The sequence below is a fragment of the Coturnix japonica genome, chromosome 8, assembly GCF_001577835.2.
Source record: "Coturnix japonica isolate 7356 chromosome 8, Coturnix japonica 2.1, whole genome shotgun sequence".
Lineage (NCBI taxonomy): Eukaryota > Metazoa > Chordata > Aves > Galliformes > Phasianidae > Coturnix > Coturnix japonica.
In genome coordinates, this window is record NC_029523.1 from 1,855,718 (window position 1) to 1,875,669 (window position 19,952).

Genomic DNA, 19,952 nt, shown 5'->3' on the forward strand with positions numbered 1-19,952 from the left:
TTACTGATTCAATGGAATTTTAACACAAGTTTAATTAAGTATCAAATCCATTCTGTCAATGGATGGAATCACAGAAGACCACATAACAGTGACAGTGAGGTCTCCAGACTGACAGCCCTGTTCATACAGCAACATCTTGTCTCACATAAGCATCACTACAATAATTAGAGTATTTGCAAAGCAATGCTATTGCCTAGATTGTGATGATTTTATCATGCTCTCATCCTTTGACTCCTATAGTTACGAAATCCTTTCCAGTATCCAATGATGGAGGAAGCAGCAGTTTGTTAATCAAGGAGAACAAAATCTCCACTGAATATACGGAGGCATTTCTCTCTCTGAAGACAGTATTGATGCTAAGTATTAATTCACAAACACATCCACTTGCATCACCTAAGGCTTTGACTCGTGACTTTAGAAGTGCAGGTAAACAATCATTGCTTCTGATTCCCTCTGTTTCCCCAAAATTCACCCATGATTTGTTTGAGAAAACAACGAAACAATATTAAATGAATTCACATGCTTGTTTGCTCTCTTTAAATAGCTTTCCAACATTTAAAATCAGGAATCAACATTAATGAAAAAGATGTATTTAACACAAGACTGGGTACTGGTCTTAAAACCAAAGATTTAACTGCTCTCTGGAGTAAGGTTTATTTTGTTACTATTTCTTCCCACTTTAATTGAATTAAACGACAACAAAAAAAGTAACCAAATTATGAAGACCACCAGCACTGTGAAAAAAAGAAAATGTCTCCCAGGGTTTTCAGTTCTCTCCCATCACTGTTCTGGAGTCCAGATGTGAAAGCCCAGTGGAGTCAAAAACATTTTTGGAGGGAGGAGAGAAAGTTTTGATGCTACTGCTATAGCCTTGCTTTATCCAAACCAGACAATTGCCTTTCTTCATGAAGAGTAACAAAGCCAAAACCCAACAATTAAAGAAAATATTAATCCCATCTTTTATACATTATTAATGAGCATTTTTTAAAGTAAGCCTTCTAACAAAGAATAAATGCTCTGCATATTCTTAGCACTTACAAGCATAGAAGGCTTTGCAATAGGCCCTCTTAGCTGGCAGTAGAACATGCAGTGTTCAACTCATAGCATCTTTTCTGAAGTCCTTCTTGTCAGGTGTGTGAGAAGATTTTTTTAAATATGTATTTTTTGTGCTTAGATATTGAGCAAGCTCATATCGATTCTCTGCAGCAATACCAGGTGGCTGACTGCAGAGGAACAGTCCCATATCCTTTGCAGCTACACCTGGAAGATGGTGTTCAACTAAGTGATGACAAGGCTGGTCAGCGAGGTGATGATAAAAGTCTAAAAATAGCTTAAGAGAGTGAACTCCAAAGAGAAAGAGGCAATGTGTTAAGGTGGTCTGAACAGGCCAGCCTGGTAGAAACAAAAAGATCTTCTGGCACCCAGAGCTAGGCATAAGCTGCTGAATAAGAGCACATACACAGCACAAGCACCCGCAATGTAGCTTGTCAGTGCTTGGCCCTGTGTGCTCCTGAGGCATATAATGAATTAACTAACATAGAGCACTTACTCTGGAAAATTTCCAAGCCTAGTTAAACCCTTCAGCTGCTACATTAGCGCCCTAAGTTCAGCAGTCCCCCAACTGGAGCCACACATGTAGGGTATTTAAGCAGCACTGGTCAAAGCCCTGGAAACAAACCTGCTAAGAGAGAATGGACATTGTGCCTGACAAATCTGTCATACCTCTGCTTTCTGTGACTCTGGGAAATATGCATGTGGGATTTGAGAAAGGTCTTTTTAATAAGGGTTAATTGGAGAAGTATGTCACACATGACTGAGTACCGTTTCAAATTACCGCTCACGCTGGCATAACTAAATCAGGCACATGACAGTACACCAAAATAAAGAATACTCAATTTTCTACCCTCTTATTTAATATTAATAGTTTAGTTATTCTCAAAATGTCTTGATATCATCAATTACAGATGTTTATCAAATTTTGTTGCTTCATACAGAATACTTTGATTATATCATGATAAATAAAACATTATTATATTGAAATATTCCCAAGAAAGAGATTAAATAACTTAAAAATCTATTGCCACACAAATTACTGGTCTAGGTCTTGGAAATGCTGGATTTATTTGTCTAGTTTGTGGGATGGAAATGCTCAAGTTAGAAGATTCTAAAACAGTCCTTTCCATGCTTAAAAACCTAGAAAAGAAAAAATAACTACCCTTTAGCCAGCCAGAATAAACAAAGTAATTCCCATAAAATTATTGCACAATCTGTCTCACTCTAAAGTCGCTAACCCTAAACCTAACCAGGAGAAAGTCACTTCAGTTTCCATGCACTGCCTAAGTTAACTACAAGCATTTCCTGATACACCGAAGACGAGCAGAAAAAGGAAAAATGTCGACTTGAGAAAAGCACAGCTTCCAATCCCCACCCACCAGCTCCAGTCAAAGGGATGACTTCAGTCCCTTTCTTAACTAATCCTGTCACTGTAAAATCCTACAGTCATTCTTCCACACATAAAGGGAAAACGGACTCACTAGGAGGACCTAGACTCTTTCAGCTTGAACTGTTAACCAATGGTGGAAATGCAAGAATGCTGAAGTTGTGCCTTCAGAGCCAATAGAGTGGATTTGTGTGTCCCACATGACTGTGTTTCCCCTGTCTTTCACATGGGCAGTATTTAGTTCAATTCAGAACTGCAGATAGTATAGCATGCAGAGCAGCAATGGGATGTCTGAGCACAAGTGGCTGACTTCCAGGCGACTTCAAGAAGCATATTTGCACATTTCTCCTGAATTAAACTGGAATTCTGCACCCTTGACATCCTCTTACTCTCCTGGTGTCTGCGGAAGGAAACAGCGACCTGCACAGCACAACAAAACTGTGAGTACGAGCCTATTTATTTTTATTTTCAGCCTGAAAAGCAAATCCCTTAAAACTGTCCAAATGCTACGTGCACCAAATGGAGGGTTACTTTTCCGAATGAGATGAACAAGTATGAAAACTGTTATTCAAATTCAGAAATATTTCTTGCATGCTTCAATAAAAGAAAAGGAAAAAAAAATAAAAAATAAAAGGAGTTCTCCTCCAGGGTAGTGCCTGCATGCACACTGCATGCCACACTGCTTCCTGACAGAGTCAGCATGCTGCTTTGTTCATAAAGAAAAACAAAGACAAAAAGCCCTACACACGTACGTTGTTCACTTTTATTTGTACTCTGTGTCTAATCATGCCTGATCTGTCCCCAAGGGGAAAAAAATAAAGGCAAACTTTAACTCCGCCAGCAAGGGCAACCCAGACTTTGCATTCATCTGACAGTTATTATAATTAGCTATGAAAGACAGCGAAGACACTTTGGGGCAAATAGCTCTTACATTTGGAACAATGAAGTCGAGCAAGGTTCCCATCCCACCCCTTCCACGGGGGGAGGGGGAGAGCGGGCGGCTGGGGGGAGAGCAGGGCGGATTATGGCTGTACTGAGAAAACACTGCCGTGCAATATCTGGACTCGCTCAGCCTGAGGAGAGGCTTTTTGATAAGCAACTTTAACTGCCTCTCCATTGCAACTGGCAGTCGTGCTGATTCCTAGCAGGCGGGGAAGGGAGAGGGGCTCCACAGGGAGGGTGGGTGGAGGGGGCAGTGGGGCCGAAGGGGGCAGAAAGAAGAGAATATTCCTAGTAAGAGGCATTGCAATCACTTTCCAGATCTCCTTAAGCCCAAGTTGCTTTCTGAGCAAGATTTATGAGAGTTCTCAAACAGAAGCAACAGACAAAGCAGAGCTTTTTCCTTCTCTGGGAAAGAAATCAAACCCAAACGATAACTGCAGAACAAGAAGCACCGATTTGTATTTCTTTCCAAACATTCATGAGATCTTTAATAAGATCTTTCCCCTGCCTGTTCCACCCCAGCCCCCTACAAAAGTTAGATCCTGAGAACTACATTCAGAGGGGGGAAAAGCAAAGACAATAGAAATCTGACTCGGTCCTGGCTGGGCTGGATCTCCAATAAAGCATCAAGTGAAAACAGCTCCTAAGTGAAAGAGGAGCAGACTTCTTTTAAAAAAAATTTAAGTGCAATAAGGAGAAATTGTTGAAAGACTCCAGACGCTACTAATTATGGTTTAAATAAATCTTCCTGGACAGATGTTTGCTTGCTCCCACTGCGGGGATAGGAACGTTAAGAGAAGCGTTTTTCAAAAAAAAAAAAAAAAAAAAAAATTAAAAGAAGGAAAGAAAAAAGAAAGAAAGAGAAAGAAAAGGATATTGAGGTGAATTTTTAACATACACTCTTTTTTTTTTAATTTTTTTTTTTTTTTAAATACACCATATTATTCTTTGTCTGCACTCCTATCTCCCCTCCCCCACCGCCGCCCACCGCGCAGACACCTGAAGGCTAGACATAATGATCAACAGAGCTGCGCTGCCTCGCTGGAGCCCAGCCAGGTTTTTTTCCCCTCCACAATCGAGGAGCTGCACGCAACGCACGGCGAGCCTGCTGCTCTGCTATGTGCACGTCAGGAGGAGTCTGAGATGGGCCGCAGGGAGATTCAAGGCAAACACAGCCCTTTTCTCCTTACATTAACCTCGTTCCATTTTGACTTCACTCTAATTCTCAAATTAAAGAAGAAACTCCATTGTACAAAACGCATGCTTATGTGCGCACACTTTGCACTCAGCATAGCTACAGTCCCACTATTTCTGATTTTATGGCGGTTTCTACTCCAGCTTTACAGTCACTGCAGTGCTTTACACTAACTTTATGCATTACTTGCACAATTACTGGGCAGCTCTTGTCTATCACATTAAGATATTCTGTACATACACAATGCCCTGGATAAAGGTAAATAGCATAGATCCCTATATCTGAAAGGCGGTCATACTGAAACACTTCTGTATTTGCTTTCAGAGAGATTAAAAGGAACTCCTAGACCATTTTGTGGCAGATTTCTACCCAGCAGCAGTCAGAGGCTTTACGGGCAGGCTTGTCTGCAGATGGTGGGAGCGAAGCATGGCTGGGGCTGCTCCGGTCATTGGCCCTGCAGTCAGCCCGGCCCTGCTGCAGCCCTGCTACTGCCTGCTGGCCCAGGGCCACCACGTAAGAGCTGGGCTTGGGCACGCAGCACTCCCAAAATAGTCGCCCTCTGTCTGGTGTGGCTATGGGTGGGGTTAGCAGACACCCAGGGGCAAGGCGGACTCAAAGCAGTTTTTGCCATTTCATTTTTAAATATATGCTGTGTGGACCTATTTTCTGCAAGTTCTTTGGAATTGTGTCGCCTTCTGGTACAAATTATGGTATGGTACAAATGCTGATTATTTTTTGCTTTTCAATATGGACTTTGTGTGAACAGAACTAAAAATATGTCTTTATACACGTGTGCTTCTAATTTACTCCCTGGAAAGACTTAAACTATAGTTTAGCCACCATAACAAGTATCTTACTAGAAAGATAAGAGTCAGGGGCTTTTTAGGTATTTTCTTTAGTACTTCTAATATACACAAATAACAAAGAGACCCAATATTGATAACCCAAATATTGAATCTTTACAAAAACTTACTTAGCAGCAGAGATGAACAAACAAAAGGTTGCATCTAGAGACAACACTATTCCACGGGCAAGGTAAAGATTCAAGGAAAGAGATTTCAAAGAATGAAGTAAAATGAATTGAGAGATACAGTCACATTTGTATTGCTGTATTTTTTAAAACAAGGAATAAAAAACTTGTTTGATGGAACATTTTACATACCTTATATGTAATAACAGTAGCTGATTCAACACAATGCTTATGTAAGTACATGCTTATAAGATGCATGTCTATAAACATGAGTTTGGTAGTATTAATATGCTACTTTCCTTTCTATTGGTTTTGGTTTTTTTTCTATTTTTTTTCTGGCATGTTGTGCTTGACAAAGAAAATTTGTAACGTTTTACAAATGTATTTCAGAATAATGACTGCAGCTACATTTTGAAGTGCTGACTTTTATTTTCTTAAGTGGTAATGACAATAAGCAATCATATTTTTATCCATTTCCTAAGGGCTGAAATCCAACACAAATCAATTCCTAGAAACTTCAGAAGATTTATATACTACTTTGTATTTGAATGAATATTTCAACTGGCAATGTTTGTATTGTATGTCAATGCAGAACTAATGGCTAATCACATAAAAGTTGAATAATAAACCTGAGCAAATGAATGCAGGACCCTTGAATCCATATTTAGTGCATTATTCTTTACTTCTAGTAAGGCCTCCTGTTGGTGTTTTTCTTGTTTGGTTGGTTGGTTGGTTTTTGTCAATGCTTGGTGTTCAAGAACTCTTGCTAACTAAGTAGGATTTGTTACTCCTACCTACCTTTTGTTAAATATGGCATTAGCCTCCAGCTGCTGTTGCCCAAGAACCAAAGATTTGGAGATAGGCAATTTAGCTATTTACACAAAGAGTTTATTTTTTTTAAATATGAAAATTCTGACCTATATTTTTTGCTGATTTCTTTAAACTTTTAAATAGTTGCTGGTGCTGAAAACAAATCAATTGAGGAAGCTCATACATATTTATGACTCCATTCCTTACAAGTTTGATGTATCTTACAGCTCATACCTCAGTCTATGGCCTTTAACTGGTTGTGCAAACTCCATGGTGCTACTCACAGAAACTTCAAGATCTACTTTCTAATTCAACTCCTCCCTACCTATGTTTTCTCCTCCTACTTCCCCTGTTGCATTTGCTTGTCTGAGCCTTTTCTTCTAGAAGAAGTGCAAGTTTTAATCATAGCAACAAAGTGCTCAAAATTACTTCCAAAACATTCAAAAGATGGACTGTTTCACTTATGCCTTTACATAGCAGAAGTAACATGAGAGTCTACCAGAAACACAGTCAGTCACAGCAAGGTAATAGGGTCAAACGAGCTCATGCATTACAGATAGGAAGAGGACTGCACATTGCATTTTTATAGATAAAACACAAAGAGTGGTTTAATGTAAACAGATTTCTGTTTGATATTTTGGCAAACTGTTGTAAAGATCTAACTATGGCTGAGCCAAAATGACTTTCGGCATGGTACAGTTAGACCAGATGGCCACGTGTTCTTTTCTTATTTAGATGAGACTTTTCCTTTCAATAACATCTTTCTTCCTGACCTGCTTAAAAATTCCAGCGAATGAAATCAGCACAGGATTTTCAATTCTAATTGACCATGTGCAGAGGAAGGGCCAGTAGAGAAATCAGTAGAGCCATTGTACGGCACACTGCATCAATCTCTCCTTTGTCTTGAACCTTTTCTAGCATGAGCTAAAATAATTAAGAATATTTAATTTATATTATTTGTACAGCAGCAAATCTAGTCGCATTCAGGCAAATAATCATTACAAATTCTTCTCTTACAAATGTGTGCAACAAGGAATGCCTATCACACACCAGACAAACAGGTACTCAGCATCATTTCATTGTGAAATATTCAAGAGAAATAAAAGCCCTCAAGCAAAGAGTGAATAAAAAAGTAAAGGTGTGGGTGAATTAAGGCATGATGAGCTGCTTTCCCTTTTCTAACGAGGTCAGAAAAGGTAAAGGAGTTGGTAATTAAATAAAAAAGAAAATACATTAAAAAATACAGAAAATATATTTTTTGCTATCCAAAGTGCCCATCCTTAAAACATCTGAAATCTTCAATTACTGTTAATTTGCCTATGCAGGTTTTGTACGCACAGCTCACCCACAATAAGTGGGTTGTAGATCGTGGTCTCACTTGTTTCTGAGAGCTACATGCAAAGTGCAGACTGTAAATACTTTATGTGTCACTCATGAGCATTATCAATAGAAATATGCACACAGATTGCATCACAACAGTCTTACCTACTATTTTATTGGGATTTAATGAGATATCATCTGCAGACTGACTTAACCATGATCACTAAGTTTTAGCAAGTAGAGTATGGTAAGCATACACAAGGTCCTACAGATATGTTTATGTCATCCACAGATTATGTAAGTGGGTAGAAAGAATACTTAAGAAGGAAAGAGTGTATCAGTTGAAAGCCATACAGAACAGTTTTCTTTATCCTCACAAGCATAAAATTTGGCAACAGTATTATTATTATTGTATAACTTTAGAGAAATTCACTCAACGATTCCCAGTTTAATTTAATATTATGCTTGAGCAGTTGATGGTTTTAAATTACCACTGTAAGCTTGAACCAAAAAAACTACCAAGCAGTTCTGGAAAATAATTTAGGTAAGATACCATTGTGTCCTTCAGTTAAATTGTTTTTTATTAAAGTTCCAATCGTTTCTAACTGTAAAGTAGGAAAAAGAAAAAAAAAAAGATTAGAAAACGCAGTGGGCAACATGGCCTTTAGTGTACGTCAAGCATGCAGTTCAAGTAACATGTGCATGAAGAAACATGCCTGAGAACATAAAACAAAGCAGACTTCGGGATTGGCCAGGCAGATGTAGTAAAAGGTCTGGTTTCAGCTCTCCAGCAATACACTTTGTAGCCTTCGGCAAATCATTTAACTACTGTCTTGTTTCTCATCTACATCCTCTTTCTAGAACTCAAATTTTGAGTACATGATTATTGTTGTGAGGTTGGTATTAAGGTACCCCAGCAAAGAGTCCTGAAGACAACCTTAGATGCTCTGAAAGCATATAAAACTCCAAACAGAACAATAGCCTTTTTTTCTCTTTCTCTGCACACGTGCACGTTCACATGCACATTAAATGAAGTAATTTTTGCTGCCTTATGTCTATAGCTATAGATAAAGGTGTTTCTGCATAGGTTCACAAAGTTCAAACATAGTTTTCACATGCTTAAATACAGAATTTTTTCAACAGCCAACTAAAGATCAGAATATAGAGTAAACAGAATTTACTAATCTATGAGCAGTGATGCTGTGTTCACCTTAAAGCTTTGCCATACAAGGCCTAAATCTAAACTGCTGACTCCTGTACAGTAATAGCTTATTTAACAATCATTCCCACATTCCCATGATGCTATAAATTCAGGTCAAATCACTGCACCACATGTGGGTCAGTACCAAAACTGAGGCCCAAATGTTTTCAGCTAGTACTTATGCACCAAAGTCCTGATCACGTAATGGCACTGAGCGTATTCTCACTATGAAAGTAAGAAGGACATCTAGTGAACCATGTCAGTGCTCAAATTTCAACCTATGCTTTACACATGGTATTAAAATATGTCTTTAATTTCTACAGAAAATAGTTCTACAGAACTATTTGCATTTACAGTGAAAAGTAAATACCCTTGGCTTGTTGTAGTTAAATCATTTTCCCAGTTTCACCTTTCTACTTGTATTGACAATCTAATGCCAGCACTAAACAGACAGCTTTATAAACCCTTGGGCAGTGATTCTAAAGCCACTGCACAGGGGCAGAAGTCAGTGGGCCTAAAGTTGATCATGAGCTTTCACAGATTTTCTCCAGCCACCATTTTGTGATCAACTGAGATCACAGCGTAACACACAGGGACCTGAAAAATCTGAAAAATTTGCCCCAAGAGCAAATATGGATCTCCATGCAAAAGAGAAAGCATCATTTGCTGCTGAATGTTTGTATTCATTTTCATAAACGGTATGAAAGAAATTGACTTTCAACTGCCTTTTGAAACTGCTGTTCAAGAGCTCCTAGACCTCCACAAAATGGCAGCATGGCATGTCTGCAGGGTGGTTTGCAGAGAGGGCGGGGAGGAGCGAGCAAGAGGGAAATATCCTGTGTGGAAGCACAGCCTGGCACAGTGCATAGTGAGGGGAAGTCAGTAAAATGTGTGTGGTTTTGTGCAATTGATGGGCTATTTCACCATCCTGTTTGTACTGTCCAGGCTCCTGACTATATTAGCAGTCTATCCAATCCCTTAAGCCTTGGGATGTGGATAATGGGATTGGGCAAAATGATTAAAATCAGTTTGGTCTCGTGATTCTAGCTAGTAAGCGTAAGAGATGCAAAACTGAAAGACTTTATTGTATGATAAAAGTACAAGCACTTCTTTGTGTTTTACCTCAATGTTTCTTCCAGATTTAAGAAATATTTTGGGAGGACTTTTTTGTTGGATTAAAAAAGCAACAATAGCAAGCAACATGATTATTTTCTTGCAACATCACAATTGGACGCTAGTTTTGTCTATCCAAATAACTAAGGTCAGAGGAAGTTGCAAAAACAAGTATTTTACTACATATTTCGTGTAAAGACTCTGCTTCAGAAGATACAGAAAAAGGACACATTTAAGTTGTTCACAGCTTGAGAACTGCCTTTAAAAAATCACAGAATTCCTTATGCCTATATTGAGTTTGTGCTTCTGTTTTCAAGGATAATTTTGAGTTCACTTGCAACCACTTTTAAAAGAAGATACTTTTCAAAACATGATTTTAAAAGATGAGAAATCTACCAAATCACAACAGTGAAGGAGAAGGACAGTTCCCAAGGTTTTTTAAGAGATGCGGAAAGAGTTAAAATGTCAGATCTTTATGTAAGAATTAAAAATGAGAGTTAAAAGGGGGGAGGGAGGCAGGGAGAAGAACTAAGCTGCTGGTGACTTGAGTGTATTTATGGATTACTGTGTCCTGAAAAGAAGAGAACCAGAGTTGTAAGATGACACTGCAGGGGTTGTCTGGACTTTTCACCGAGTGTAAAGTCTGTTTAGTCAGTGTCTTAATGCCTAATGCTGACCTTTGCCCTCTTCACTCCTCCCTGCTCCAGGTGCAACATTTTTGCAAGTGCTTCAGCATTATTGGAAAGTTTGTGCAGGTTTCACATGCTGCAAAGTGCAGAGTCTTTTACACAGCAACATTCATTACACACGTGCAATATCAAGGCTTAACTTTTTTCTTTTTTTTAAATCCTAAGTACACACAATGATTTTATGCATTTTTCTGCTATTAGTTACTACCATGCTAAATTAATAAAAACAAAAGCTTGTTTGAAAGAATATACCATTTGCATAATTCTATTTCACAAGATACAAGATTAAGATAAAGCATTCTTGCATGTTCCCCAGAACTGTGAATTATAGAGCAGGAGTAAGCGATGTATGCTAGCAATTTCATTGATCTCTCAAATTAATTCTCTTTGCTATGGAAATAAGAGAGACAACCAGAACCCACTGCCACTAAACAGACAAGGTACTTCTGATGATTTTCCTCCAGCATATTTCTTGTACAGAAATCACTGACGTTAACATCTATGTGAAAATATACATTATATCTGAACAGAAATTTTAAAGAAAAACTCAACTCTTAGAGTCTAATGATAAAATAGCTAAATTATATGAAGTCAGTATAATTTTATGCTTTGATTTACAAAAATGAGGTATTTAGAAATATGCATATTAAATAGAAGATGCTGCATATTCTGCAGTTGTCAGCGTTGCATATAATGTAAAAGATAGAACGTGCATGTGTGTTATTCACCTTCGTTTTATATTTAGTAGATGGTTGCTATGATTTCTGAGGACTTGCAATTGGACTTTGCTGCTGAAAGCATACACCAGATACCATCTCCTTAGAGATTTTTTCCACTTTTGTAGAACCAGCGCCTTCTTGAAATGTGGACTTGGATGTTAAGATCCCTAACTTCTCCACCCTATGATACCACTTAACTAAAATGTACTCCATGTAACTACAGCATAAACTTTACTGGAAACACAAGACTCCAGTACAGGATTGCTGCATTTTGTGAGCTACACCCGCTAACTAGCTATGCCTAAGAGAAACCATGATATTATGATTTAGTCTTTTAAAGCTTTAAATAACCAACTTACTCCACATTCTTTCTTCTCTGAGCTATGCTGCAAAATGTTCATCAAGTTGGAAGTAAAGAAGGAAAGAGTTGATTTGAAAGAGTTGAATGGCAGCAAGAGGTCTTACTTTGGCGGAAATGTCGTTATGGCTTCTGTGGGCTAGACATCTATTCTAGGTACAGTGACACCTTCAGGTGATAACTGCACAAAAATAGGTCTGATGAGAGATTACGTTTATGGAACTTCCTTGAGAGGTGTGTGTGGGGTCTGTATTAGAACATTATACTTGGATTCCAGACGTGAAGAGTAGCTTGATTTTCCTATGACTTCTATATGTGAGTTAGTTTAGGCAATCTTCATTTGCTACATAGTCTTAAAGGGATTGGCTTTGGAGTTTGCCAGGTTGCTTTTTTCTCTCTCTCTCTTTTTTTTTTTTTTCCTTGTTTGTTTAAAAACAAACATACAAGAAAATAGCCTCTATTTCAAGATTTTACTATACTAAGTTATTCTAGGATTAGGCACAGGCTGAGGGATCAAAAATTCTTGGAAATGTCCCAGAACAGTTTTGTTATGTCCCCTGATTTCATTTCTAACATTTGTACTACAAGAGAACCAAGAAAAAAATAAATAAATAAAAAGTTGTTTATTGAATGACAGGCTCTTCTTAGAGCTGGACAGCATTATCTCAGCACAAAAACTGCTCCTGTTCACAGTGCAGCTGCTAACAACTCATCAGCACTCCTTAAGAGTAGGTTACAATTAGAATTCAAAACTTTAAAGCTATCTGAAATGTCCTTATTCTAGTAAACTATGCAACTGGACTTGATTACTAGCCAGACTGCATCCCTTTGCTTCGAACACTGTTTACAATACACATATTTAGTGCAGGTGGTACTCTCCTTAATTTCACTGAAGGTCAAGTGTACTTGTCATAATTGTATTTTTTGCACAGCTGAGAATTCAGCTACTTCTGTAGACTGAAAACAGACATTGTCTCTGTGAAGGAAACAGCTCTGAAAAGCTTGTCTTGAAATAAACAGAATGAAGTGATTTTTCACACTTTTATCTCCTACTATCTCATCGAGATCACTTAGATCTGAGGTTGCTCTATATCAGTGGAAACAGACACTGTTGTGAAGTTCACTATCTGGAAAAAGTGGTTTTAACTGTCTTGCTTTAGGTGGCTGCTATGAATTTTTTTCAAGACTGCAACCAGAGATGAAGTTTTAATGCTTGTAAATGATTAATGCTGAAATGACTAACAAGCATAAAATCTAATAAAACTTCAAAGTTAGTAACATTTCTATTTTAACTACAGAAAAAAAATTCTGGCAATCCTGCTCATGGCGGGGGGCTGGAACTGGACGATCTTTAAGTTCACCTTCAACTTAGACCGTTTTACTCTTCTATGAAATTAATATTGTCTGCTATTTAGAATGATAAAATGAGGTCTTTCAGAGAAGACTCACATAAAGCTTATTCTCCGTAAATTCTAAACTGACTTGGTGCAATTGTTACACACCACAGTAATCTGCAAGAAAAAATACCATTATGGGAATAGGACAATAATCTTTTAGATTCATTTGCCATTTTGAACTATCAGTGCCTTCACACACTTTAAGAAGTCCATCCTAAATATTAGAAAATAACAGTTGAACCTGCTTTTTCTATGAATTCACATTTCAGTCATCCTTCAACTTACAATCATTTCTTAATGTCTTCAGTATTAATTTCACATGGAAAAAATGAAATTAAAACAACCATTCCAAAATCAATATTTTTTAAAAATTTATTTTCCATGTTGAACTTGATGTAATGAAAAATGAGGTGGCTCCTGTAATCTTTATATAATACTTCAGCCTTACATAACTCGGGGGGAGGGGGGTGGGGGGGGATGGGATTTTTTTCCAATAAACTACTTCCTAATATACAATAGACATGAAAGTGTAGAAAAGAGAATTTAAGTCAGCCTGGGTCAGGGCATGGGTGTGTCCCAGCAAAAGCAAAAACAAAACAAAACCGGTCAAACAACAACACAAAACAAACCACATTCTCCTTGTGAAATTCACTTGGTGAGTTGCTCCTCACAATCTGGTCATCTCATCTGCTGTTTCATTAAAACCATAGAATGGATTGGGTTGAAAGCGACCTCAAGGATCATCCAGCTTCAACTTCCCTGTTAGTATCCACCTGCGGACCTTGTGGACTCACAATATATAAGTTGGATCTAGTTACCATAAATCAGAAATGTTACTAAGGATAGTATGAGATTCATGGGGATTTTGTGAAGGCTTGTTTTAGTTGTTTGGATTTTTCGGTGTTTTTTTGTTTTTGTTTTTTACTTCAAAGTGCATATGCAGATAAAATGGTGTTCATAGGTGGTATTTTCAAAGATAGAAAAAGACAGATTAGGATTTCAAATCTGCATTTACGTTATCAGTGGAAATAGCAAGAAAATCACCAACGTGCAATTTGAATCGCGTCTCAAGCTTTCTCACTTGCAGCACTAAAGACAGGTTTGCTCAAAACACAAAATATCATGCTAAAGAGAACATATATTCCTGAAATTTCAGTGACTCCAAATATAGGGCAGTGCTACCTTCAAACTGTAAGACTCATCTGGCATTTTGTTTCTAAATCCAAGCTAGAGGGATCAAGAAGTTTCTGCTGAAGAACAAATTCACTTTCTACAAGACAAAGAATTCTGAATTCTAAGAAAGAAATAGGTCAAAGGAATCCATGCATCCTCATGAAAAAATTTCTTTGTTATATAACTGTTTGTATCTGTTTTCCAAGATGGCAGTATACCTGTTCCCACACAGCCTGTTTTGTGGCAACTAGTTCAGTACCCATTTAAACCAAAGTAGCGTAATCCCTAAGGCTTCTGTGGGTTAGGACTCCATGACATGTTTCCAGTGCACATGAAGATGGAAAGAGACTGCCACAATGCATAAGTAGATAATGAAAAACTAAAGGCCTTATAATTCACCATAGGAACTTCACTGAGTTAAATTTGATAGCATTAAGACCTAGTCTTCCTCTTTCCTCCTCTGCTGTGTGAAGCACTATGTGGTGCCTACGTCCTTCCCCTTTCTTCCCTTCTTTGGGATTTACACAGAACAGACAGCACGTTTCCTGCTGGACACCCTCACCCTCAGGATTCACCACGAGCTTTGGGTGTTGTGGTGGGTGAGCAAACAGTTAAGAAAATTTGAGATTTTTTTTCCATGGCAGAGGAGGTTGTGGCCTTTGGCTGCAAGATCTCACTGAGCCTTCTTACTCCTTTTCTTAGCTTTCTACAGAAAGAGCTGATGAGTATAAAGAAGACGAACTGCATATCCCTTCTTGCCAAAGATTTATCATACAGTATTATATATTTAGAAACTTCATTTGGCTGGCATTTCTCTTACTGCACAAATGTAAAATAAGTCAGAGTAACACAGCATGGAAGAGAAATGTGGGGGAGAAGACCTACTTTTCAATTTTTCTGTTTGAAAACTCATACTTTATTTTATGACAAGCAATGAGATTCACTTTAAGGAAAAAAAAAAAAAAGAAAGCATTCTACATTGGAAGATACTGGGCATTCCTTATTATATGCAAATATTTCTGAACTAAGATCTGTATTGTTTCCCATTTCCTTAAGAAGCCTTCAGATTGCACCAGCTGTCAAAACATATTTACCATCTCTGCACTGCTTCAAGCCCACTGTAGTGAAATTTGTGTAAGACTCAAAGGTAGCATAACTGAAGAGCTTTTGTTGGGGGTTTGTTTTACAAAAGAGAAGAAGATAGCTATGCATTCCCTGCAAACATGGCTACACACAGAGCTGTATCTCTTGTTTAGGGATAGAGCCTTTCTGATTGACTGACTGCTAATCATTTGGCAACATTTATATTTTTTAAACATAGTGCAACATTTTGCATCTTGCTTTTGACTTACCTATTCTCTACTTCCTCACCTTCCATTTTGTTGTGGGTTTTTTTTTTAATTATTATTATTATTTATTTATTTCTGTATGAATGCTAGTTGAAGCACCACAGCCACTTTAGTTGTCAGGTTAGTTTTACTTTATTTATTAAGTTAAGAATGATAGCCCACAAACATATGGAGTCAGATGATAATGTCCACATCTGAAGCCAGGAGCTAAAATGAGATTGGATCAAATTTGCCTGAATGCAGACAGTAAATTACTAACTATTCTCTTGAATCAGTTGCTCAAAATTTGAAGATTAATATCATTTACAAAATTGCTATTTGGAGAACCCCTCCCCCATTCTCCAGGAAAGACATCTGGCTAGTACTGAATGGGGTTTAGTGTTTGAACACCCCATCTGGTTTCATCATGTTAACACATGATTCCAAGCCATTCAAGAAGTATGAACAATGGATATTGTATTCTATATACTGCCATGTGGATTTAATCTTTAAAATATGGTGGCACCATAGAACTCAACCTTTTAGTAGAAAGTCAAAACATCTAATGTACAGAAAACATATTTCTCATAGCCTGAGAAAAGTCATGAATATTATCCTGCTCTAAAATCAATAAACAAAGATGTCTCACTTGTATAGAATAATTCTCATTCTCACCCCCATCATCTCTTGATAAATCAAGAATACAATTCCTAAACACAGCATTAATGAGTGATATTATTACAGACTTGCATGTAATTTCATGGAAATACTAATTATTTCATTCCTTAAATTATCTCCATATTGCTTAAAATCAAATGTTAAAATTTGCTATGAAGCAAATTAAATGGAAGTTGGGCACTCTTGGCTTCCACAGTTGGTTAGTCTACCTTCTACAGGGATCAAAAACATACCTATCTCTTTAAATAAAAAGTTTTCTTCCTTATACCAGTATTAATCTGACTCAGTAACACTGAAACAAACATCTCATCCCTCTCTTCACTTGAATAAAGAATTGAATTTCAATTAATATTTATTAGTTGAACAATTTTTATATATTTTTTCATCATAAGAACAGTTTTCCCATGGTCCTGCAACCCTGATCTTAACAGTATTTATTAAAGGATCCGTACTGTATTTATTGAAGGATGGTTTTTTTCTGTATTTATTAAAAGATCCTTACTAAGGCAAAATATTCATTAAGTGGCTTGCTACGAAAAGTTAACAACTAATTTCAGGCTGAAAGAGATTCACAGAAACTTCAAATGTAAGCAGGTACTTAAATATTTATGAACTGTCCTGTAGGCAGCCTAATAAAATTAGATTGCTTCATTTGAGCACTTGGGAAAGAGAATGGATTTTACATGTTGGAGTAAGAAGATGAGGAAGCAAATTCAGGCATTTTGGAGAAAAAAAAAAACAAAAACACAACACATCTTTTCAATGGAATGAAGCAAGGCAAACATTCCTGAGAACTTCCACAGTGTGTGTGGTCATGTCATTTTTAAATCATTTTGCTGAATCACAACTCATAATCTTACCTCCAAAAATAAAACATAACATACATGATTTCTCCTTGGAAATCTCTGGAAATGGATGAGAAAGAGGGACTGGCTCATCCTCAAAACTGTGAAACCAGAATCAGAACAGTGTAAGATTTGGCTGATGAGAAAAGACAAAGAGAACTCAGTGGAGGATGATAAAGGAGATTAACTTACACCATCCAACATTTTGTGATCTCTGTTTAAAACTATCCTCTCTTTAGTGTCACCACAATTACCAGTCAACACACAGACTAAATTAAGTATGATAAAAATGGATGAGAAATACAACACGGATCATGTAATAGCAAGATTTTTATACCAACATCTAAATAAGAAGTATTTAAGAAGATAGTGAGGAGATCTTGTGAATTTTTTTTACCCCATAATTTTTTGTTAGCTATTCCCATCCAGACCAGTATTTGGAAACTGAAGGGGTAAAGGAGGAAAATAAAAATGATCCAACTTGCTTTATGGACACTAATATCTGTTAGGAGGACACTGAATAAGTTCACAGCAAGGTTGGGTTGAAGTTCAGCTGTATCAGTTGCAAGTTTTCTTCAAACTCCTGGTGATCACATCAACTACTGTTAAATCAGTAGATTATAAGCATTCAAATGTCTTCTCCCTCCCATAGCTGGTTACAGCAAGGAGGTTACTAAACTCCTTAATTCAAGAAAACAGCTAGAAAATGCAAGACTAGAATAAACATGATACAATTTTCCTGTTTTTAAAAACATAGTTTCTTCCTATCATCTATGTTAATTGATAACCATCTTGGTTTTACAGAAGCAAAAGAGAACTGCTTGATTCATTTGGTAGTACTTCATTCAACTCTTTTCAAGTAGTTCTGACTGAGTACTCATGCAGTACAGATTTAGGCAAGCTATCACAGACAGTGCGTGTGAGAAAGTCCTGGGAGTCTAATTCAATTACTGTCTAGAATGACACAGCTTTTTACTTATCAAGACTTACTCCTTCAGTTCCTTATACTGACAAGTATAAAGTCTCTAAATTTACACCATACTTTGCTGTAATTATTAACACAGTAAATGCTTGGAACCTCCTTAAGGATGACCGACACACTGGAACGCATTGCCCACAGAGGTGCTGGATACCCCATCCCTGGAGACATTCAAGATCAGACTGGATGGGACTCTGAGCAACCTGATCTAGCTGTAGGCATCCCTGTTCATTGCAGGGGAGTCAGACTAGATGGTCTTTAAGGGTCCCCTCCAACTCAAACAATTCTATAATTCTGTCAATCATCTGTAGCACCCGAATTGGTGCATGAGGAATGCTTGTGGCAAACAGAAAAAGAGACAGCAGAATTTAAGTGCAACACCAAGTCTGTCCGAAATCACTTTTAAAAAGACTTAGATTTCTGTAGTATTTTAAGACAGGAAAAGCATGCAGGATACTTGTTTGAAAAGAACTACAAAAAGAAAAAGCAAATCAACAACTTCTATAATTTAGAGAGCTAGCTAAACCTTAATGGTTCCATGTATGTAGTTGGCACAATTTGACTTCTCCTCTTGCCATCAAAATCACAAAATCTAGAGTTACAATTGGTTCTACTCCTGATTGCTTTTGCTTAAGATCACAGAATAATTAAGGTTGGAAAAGATCTCTAAGATCAAGTCCAACCATCAACCCATTACTACCGTGCCTAGTAAACCATACCCCTAAGCACCACATCTACATGTTTCTTGAGAACCTCCCCAGTCAGTGACTCCACTAACTTCTTGGACAGCCTGTTCCAATAATCAACCACTCTTCCAGAGAACAAATTTTCCCAATATCCAACCTAAGCCACTCCTGGGGCAACTTGTAGCCATTACTTCTCATCCTGTCTCTAGTCACCTGGGAGAAGAGACTGCCCCCCACCTTGCTACAAACTCAATTCAGAGAGATTGTAAAGAGCAATAAGGTTCCTCTGAGCCTCCCCTCTCTCCAGACTAATCAATCCCAGTTTCCTCTGATGCTTCTCATAAGGCTTGTATTCTGGCCTTATTGCCCTTCTTCAGACACACTCCAGCACCTTAATGTCTTTCTTCTAGTGAGGGGCTCAAAACTGAACACAATACTCAAGATGCAACCTCACAATTGCTGAGTACAGGGGACCATCACTTCCCTAGTTCTTCCGACAACAAGCTATGATGCTGAAAGAGAAATGCAACATGTAACAAGATTTTCAAGGGAGGTATAATTTATTCCAAGTACTTGCAGCGAAACAAGTTATACCACACTAGTCTAGCTAAACCACATAAACTTGGAGCCAATGCATCAGTAAGTCCAGTAATACACACCTGATAGAATTCACTACTTCATCAGCTGTTCTCTGATTTGTGCTATATGTGAGCTGTTAATCTTTTTGTTGTTGTGGTGGTTCTAGAATGTAATGAGTGTTTATTTTCTAGTGCTTTGTATTTATCTTGCTTCTAGCTATGGTGCAGTTTGATTTCAGTTCCAACATTAAGATAAAAACAAGCGACTTTATTAAATGTGTCTACTCTTGCTGGTTATCTACACAGACCTGTCTTTAACTGGCACTAGAAGTTTGTCTTAATATGAAGTCTTGCAAGGGCAGCCTGAGTTTTGTGTTGGACTTTTGATTATTTGCAAATCCTGGCTCTCCATATGGGGGCTCTAAGTGCGTTATGACCCAAATTGCTAAATTTAATTTAAATCTCTTCTCCATTAACGTGACTAAGATATTTGTGCACAGCAGACATGTGAAATCTTAGTCTCTCCCCCTT

The 19,952-nt window shown here is 37.6% G+C and overlaps 1 long non-coding RNA gene across 1 annotated transcript in view; it reads left to right on the plus strand.

Annotated features, from left to right (window-relative positions):
* The first annotated feature begins 2,495 nt into the window (after positions 1-2,495).
* LOC107317182 overlaps positions 2,496-19,952 on the plus strand; it is a 61,135-nt gene continuing 43,678 nt past the window's right edge. Inside the window, exon 1 of the long non-coding RNA XR_001556766.2 lies at positions 2,496-2,880. This is a non-coding gene — a long non-coding RNA (uncharacterized LOC107317182). The remainder of the gene's footprint in view (positions 2,881-19,952) is intronic.